The following is a 6,853-nucleotide window of genomic DNA, read 5'->3' on the forward strand; positions in this document are numbered from 1 at the left end:
TAACCCCTTGCCCTGTTTAGTTTAGAATCTTCCATGGAAGTGCCTTGTGTGTGTCCCCTTCTCTTACTGTGCCCTTGGGTGTGGCCTATCCAGGTGTCAGTCAACTTGCTGACAGTGGACATCATGAAGATACTCAGCCCCCTGAAACCTGACCCCTGGCCTCATTTGAATAGCTTCTCCTCAATAAAAGCGGTCAGTCAACGTGTGTGCTCTCGCCCTCTCTCTTTCTACGGACCATTAAGGTCAGAGGAGCTGTCACAGCGACCCCAAAGAAAAAGGTATTTGTGTCTCTTGTGTGGTAATTTCGTGCAGCCCAGTTAGCCCAGTTTAACTTGTGAGGCTCAGATCCCTCAGATCCCACAGGCTTGCCAAGATGTCAATCAACTGCCAAGACATTGGGAAGTAAGACTCTGCCCTTGAAACCTTATCCCTGCCTTTGATGTACCCCCTTAAATAAACCATGGGAGCCATTTCTCTTTGTCTAGTTCAAGAACCCATGTGGACTAGATCTATCAAGGGCTTTGCTGTTTGTAAATATATTTCTGAGTGCTTGTGTTTTATTATTTGTTAATTATTTGAGATATTAAGATTTAGGGTAGCTTGGACTCCTCTGGGCAGGAGAACCCCCCAGTGAGATGCTAGCTCTCTTCCTTGCCAAAAGAGAGTCCCTGAGTTCAATCCTAGTTCAAAAAAAAAAAAAAATTAAGGATTGTCTAGATACTCACCTGTTTCTGGTAAGACCTAAAATGAGATCAAACTACACCTGGTTTATGTTCCTGCTGTAGCTCTGTGTGACCTAGGACAAATCACCTGACTCCAGAAACTTGAATTCTGTGAAGTTAATATCTGATGGTTTATTTAAGATAGCAAATGGGAGGATATATGAAAATACAAAAAAAAAAATTAAGTGTTTGGCATAGAGTAGAAGCACCATCCATGCATGTTCCTAGTTATTCCCTTTCTCCCTCTGTTCAGTTGAAGGGAGTGGGGGACTCTCCCCCAATAAACACTCAGAGATCAGGGCCCAACTCACCATCCAGGGGTCTAGTCTATCACTGTCTGCCTCATAATCAGACTGCATCACAACTCAGGTACTATCCTTTTGTCCTGCGAACCCTTTTCCTTCTAGGCATTAAGTGTGTCTCCCAACTGAGCCCCCACAGTCTATCCTGCAGTCCTGTCTTGAGTGTCCAGCCCATGGCAAATAATTGCAGCTTGACAGTGAGGTTTGGGGGACCCTTTTAGAAGAGGATTGGAAAGAAGAGAAAGATAAATCCAGGAGCACTTATCACTGAGCTGCATCCCTAGCCCTTTGGTTTTATTTATTTATTTAAATTTATACGTGACAGTGAAATGCATTACAATTTTTAATTGCACATATAGAGCACAATTTTCGTATCTCTGGTTGTATATATAGTATATTCACACCAATTTATGTCTTCATACCTGTACTTTGGATAATAATGATCATCACATTCCACCCCTTTTGGGTTATTTTATTTTATTGTAGTTGTAGATGGACAGAATGCCTTTATTTTATTTATTTTTAAGTGGTGCTGAGGATTGAACCCAATGCCTCATGCATGCAAGCAAGTACTCTGCCACTGTCCAGTACTCTGCCACAGTCCCAGCCCTGTTTTTTTTTTTTTTTTTTTTGTTTGTGGTTTTTTTTTTTCAGACAGGGTCTTGCTAAGATGCTAAGGCTGGCCTTGAGCTCAGAATCCTCCTGCCTCAACTTCCCAAGTCACTGGGATTACAAGCATGTGCATCACTGTGCCCAGCCAACTACTTTTAATTTCAAGAGAGCCTGGATACATGTTCCCTGGAGTAACAGGGGAGGCAGCTGGATCAAGGCACTGATACAATTCGGCAGGAGTCTGCTAGACCAGTCAGATAAAGCTAGCATCTGATCCTGAATAAGAGAGGGTTCAGGCCTTACCTGTCCAGGCTAGAAGAAACCAAATTAGATATGCCTGAGCTCAGCTAAGGGAAACTCTGCTCTATTCCCTCTAAGCTGGACAATATCCTTAATAACCAATCTGGCTACACTTCATTTATCCAACCCTTTATGTAGTATTAAAAAAAAAAAAAAAAAGCACAGACTGATTGAATCAGACTGCCTGAGTTCTGGGTCTAATTCAACTACTCATTTGTTTTGAGAAGGTCCTTCAATATCTTTGACTTCTACATTTGTAAAATGGGGATATAATAGTATATAATAATATAAAGTATCTGTGTCATAGGCTTGTAATGAGTTAATATATATGAAAATGCTTAGAACAGGATCTGGCACATAGCACTTTAGGAACTTTATTTTTTTAAAATATTTATTTTTTAGTTATAGTTGGCCACAATACCTTTACTTTATTCATTTATATGTGATGCTGAGGATTGAACCCAGGGCCCCACATGTGCTAGGCGAGCATTTCACCGCTGAGCCACAACCCCAACCCCAAGGAACTTTAGATATTACTATTATCACCATTCATATCCTGTATGCAGTATGAAGCTAGAGAATCACCAAAACGTGGAGAATGAACATCCCTTAGGACTCTACCTATGAATAACTCTAAGTTGACAGGACCTTATATGCGAGTAAGAACACTCTCGAGTACTGAAGATGGCTTTTCTTGCTTTGTTCTTGAAAATCCAGGTGATTTGGTAAATAAAGAACACTGATGATGATAATGATGGTCATCATCATCATGAGAAAATAAAAGGAAAATTTTGATAAAAGAAATATTGAGAAAGCTTTTTAAAATGGAATCAGAAACCAGGCATGGTGGCGCAGGCCTGTAATGGCACTTACTCAGGAGGGTGAGGCAGGCGGATCACAAATTCAAGGTCAGCCTTAGCAACTTATTAGGACCCTGTCTCAAAAGAAAAAAGAAAAAAAGCTGAAGAAGGTATAGTTCAGTGATAGAATTGGATTCAATCCCCATTATAAAAAAAAAAAAGTCAGAGGTGGTGGCACACACCTATAATTCCAGCGGCTTGGGAGGCTGAAGCAGGAGAAGCACAAATTCAAAGCCAGCCTCAGCAATTCATCAAGGCCCTAAGTAATTTAGGGAGACCCTGTTTCAAAATAAAAAAGAAAAAGGGCTGGGGATGTAGTCTAGTGGTTAAGTGCCCCTGTGCTCAATCCCTAGTAAGGGAATTGAAAGGCACTATGTGAACAAGTAGTTGCCTGGGAATGTGAACTTTTGGGCACTTTGACCCCTTAATTGCAGGCAGCTGGAATGACCAGATAATTACACTGTGACCAGAGACTCAATATGTATGTCAAGCGATTATAAGATTGTTGTTTTACAGACATTTTAAATACATTTATACATTCTTTTCTTTATCTGATTAGTCTCATAGCCCCTGCCACTTAAACCCTGTTCTTTCTCAACTTAATAGAAATTTTCTTCAAAGGAATTTTTACTGCTTTGCAATAAATTAGTACTACTTGTCTACATAAGTTTCCTTTTTTCTTGCCTCCTTTGGAACATTCACTCCGTGGTATCTGAATTTGTTTCCTAATTGTAACCCAAATAAATACCAAATAAAGTTCTTTTATGTTATCCATGATGGCACACACCTATAATCCCAGCTGCTTCAGAACCTAAGGCAAAAGGACCACAAGTTTGAGTATAGTCTCAGCAATTTAGCAAGTCCCTGTCTCAAAATCAAAAGGGCTGAGTCTATAGTTCAGTGGCACAGCACCCCTAGATTCAATCCCCAGTACTGGAGGGGGCGGGGGGGGAAGCAAACTTCCTAACCACCCTTCACAACCCCTCAGTTTTCAGAGGCACAGACAGCAGAGGGACCAGTTGGGGAGATGATTAAGGACAGGAAGAGGGGCTTGTGGGTATAACTCAGTGGCAAAGTGCTTGCTCAGCATGTGTGAGGTCCTGGGTTTAGTCTCCAGTATGGGGGGAAAAAAAAAAGAACAGGAAGACAACAGCTCACTGGAAAGTGATTCCAATTTCCAGTCAGAGTTGGTTCGCAGAGACTGAGGATAACAGGAGCAGAGATGCTGCCAGAAACTGCTTCCAACTGCAACAATTTCAGAAACTCATCAAGGGCAAGAAGAAGAGTGGAGAGAGAGAGGCAAAGAGGTGGACAGGAAGGGGGAACTGGAAACTCCCAAAAAAAGGATATTAAGGCAGGATTTCATTGTAAGAGGAATGGAAAAGACAGAAGTGGAAGAAGCTGACTCTACATTGTGGCCAGATGAAGGTGAGGTCAAGAGTTCCATTCAGCAATATCAAGTCTCTGAAAGTAGGACGTGAAAGGTTGTCTAGGAAGCAGAATCCTTGTCCCTTTCACTACCTGAATTTTCCACCCAGAACCTTCATCTCCAAGTTTGGGTTTTAGAAACATATTTAAAAATATATCACTTACTTAGACCTACAGACTTTCTCTGCCTTTATCAGGACTATAGTTCTGTTATACTGTACAGTTGAAAATACACCAGAAGAGTAATCAGTTATTTGGATGTGATACTAGGATAGACTAAGAAATACATATATTTGGTCTTCATCCTCAGGTTCTGGCACAGAGCTCCTAAAGCCCTTGGAATTTCTTGAGTGATGACTGTTATTCATGATAAACCCCTCTTGACCATACTACATATATGCTAGTGAGGTGACTCTTGAAGGGTGGAAGGCTTACTGCTAGAAAAACCAATCTTATGATTAGAAAATTGAACTTTCAATCCCTCTCCCATCTCCAGAGGGAGAAGGGCTAGAGATTGATTAAATCAAGTCACTAATGACCAGTGACTTAATCAATCATGTTTATATAATGAAGCCTTTATAAAAATTGTAAAAAATAAACTTCAGGTTTCAGATAGCTTCCAAGTTGGTGAATATACTTATGTTCTGAGAGAGTGGTGTCCCCAGAGATGACATAAAAAGCTTCACGTATCATCCTCCCTACACCTTGTCCTATGTATTTCTTCCATTTGACTTTTTTTTTTTATCTCCTATAATAAATCAGTAAAAGTAGGTAACACATTTTCCTGAGTAATGTGAGCCATTCTAGCAAATTATCCAACAGGAGCAAGGGGTCCTGTGACCCCCTGATTTATAGCTGATTAGTTGGAAGTACAGGTCACAGCCTGGGACTTACAATTGGCAACACACATTTGGTGTCAGAAGTGTTGACTCTACTTTTCATTTTCTTCCTCCCCCCCCCCCCTTCATGTCTTATCTGCTAAGCCATTTATAACAGAAATCAACAATTCCACAAAGACTTGTCATTTTTATTACACAAAATAAACTACTCAAGAAAAATCCTTCAGTGATTAGTACCCAAGGATCATTTCTTTAGCTGTACATACTAGAGGGAAGAGAAACAGGAATCTAGAGCCCCAGGAATGAGATCCCAGTGGCTGAGGACATAGCTCAGAGAAGAGGCTCAATTTGAATATCCATGGTAGGAACACGCAGCCTGGCAGGGAGAAATCAGCTTTTAGAACTATTATTGAGATCTACCATTAGTTTGGTAAAGATACCTGTGTAAGTTATTTTTTCATCTCTGTGACCAAAATAACAAACAAGAACAATTTTGAGGAGGAAAAGTTTACTTAGATTCCTGGTTTTAAAAGTGTAGTCCATGGTAGGCTTCTTCCCTTGCTCTGGGCCCAAGGTGAGGCAGGATATCATGGCAAAAGGGCACTGCTTGTGTTATGGTGGCCAGGAAACAGGGAGACAGAGAGTGGAAGGAGAAAGGGCCGCAGGGAAGATGCATCTTTCAGGGTACGTCCCCAGTGACCCACCTCCTCCAGTCATGCTCCTCATACTATGGTTACCACCCAGTTAGTTCATTCAAACTAGGATGGACTGATTAGGTTACAGCTCTCTTGACTCAGTCATTCACCTCTGAATATTCCTGCATTAAAATGGGAGCTTTTGGAGGACACCTCATATCCAAACCATAACAATGCCCAAGGCTCTCTTTTGGTCAAAATTATCCTTCCCAAAGTAATGACTATGTGTTTATTACTAAGGACTTAATTTAAAAATATGCATGAGGATAAACATAACCTTTTTGGAGTAAGAGATGGTGAGGGGAAAAATCATTCAGCAATATGCTCCAGATCAGTGTGGCAAGGAACAAATTAGTGGAGATCCCGCAAGCAGAAGATACTATAGAAAGGGGCTGGTGACAGAGAATTCCATCCTTGCCTTAGCAACAGCCAACTCTCAAGAGCCCAAGGCTCTAAGAAGAAGGAGCAATTTAGTCTGACCACAGGCAAAGACTAAAGTACAGCACCAGTCAATTCTCATCTCATCCATGGGATAAGGGAACAGGAAATACTCCTATTTTACTAGAATATGCTGGAATACACAAGGTGTAGCAATAAAGTTATTCTCGTATTTGCCTAAGAGGCTGGAACTAAAGGCCACTATCATTACTATACTGCCCTCAGAACATAGTCCAAATATAACAGTAAAACTTCCTTTTCTCTAGCATCAGGAGGAGGGAGGTACCGCCTTTTACATATGGCCTTCCCATGAATCACTCTTTAATTCTCCTAAAATGCCATATGCCTGGTAGGCATGGATATACTTTGGGGTAAAGTTTGCATTCCAGTGATATTGTCCTTTGTTTCTTATTCATACCTGCTATATGTTGTTGTTGTTCTGCAGTTCTGGGGATTAAACCCCAGGGTGCTCTACCACGGACCTACATCCCCAGACCTTTTTATTTATTTTGAGACCGGGTCTAAGTTGTTTAAGCTGACCTGAAACTTGCAATCTTTCTGCCTCTGTTTCCCAAGTCATTGGTACGTCAGGCATGTGCCACCATGCCTGGCTTGCTATTTGGTTTTGACTTCTATATTCTTGAATCAAGAAGGGAA

This window comes from Marmota flaviventris, chromosome 10 (genome assembly GCF_047511675.1).
Source record: "Marmota flaviventris isolate mMarFla1 chromosome 10, mMarFla1.hap1, whole genome shotgun sequence".
Taxonomy (NCBI): domain Eukaryota; kingdom Metazoa; phylum Chordata; class Mammalia; order Rodentia; family Sciuridae; genus Marmota; species Marmota flaviventris.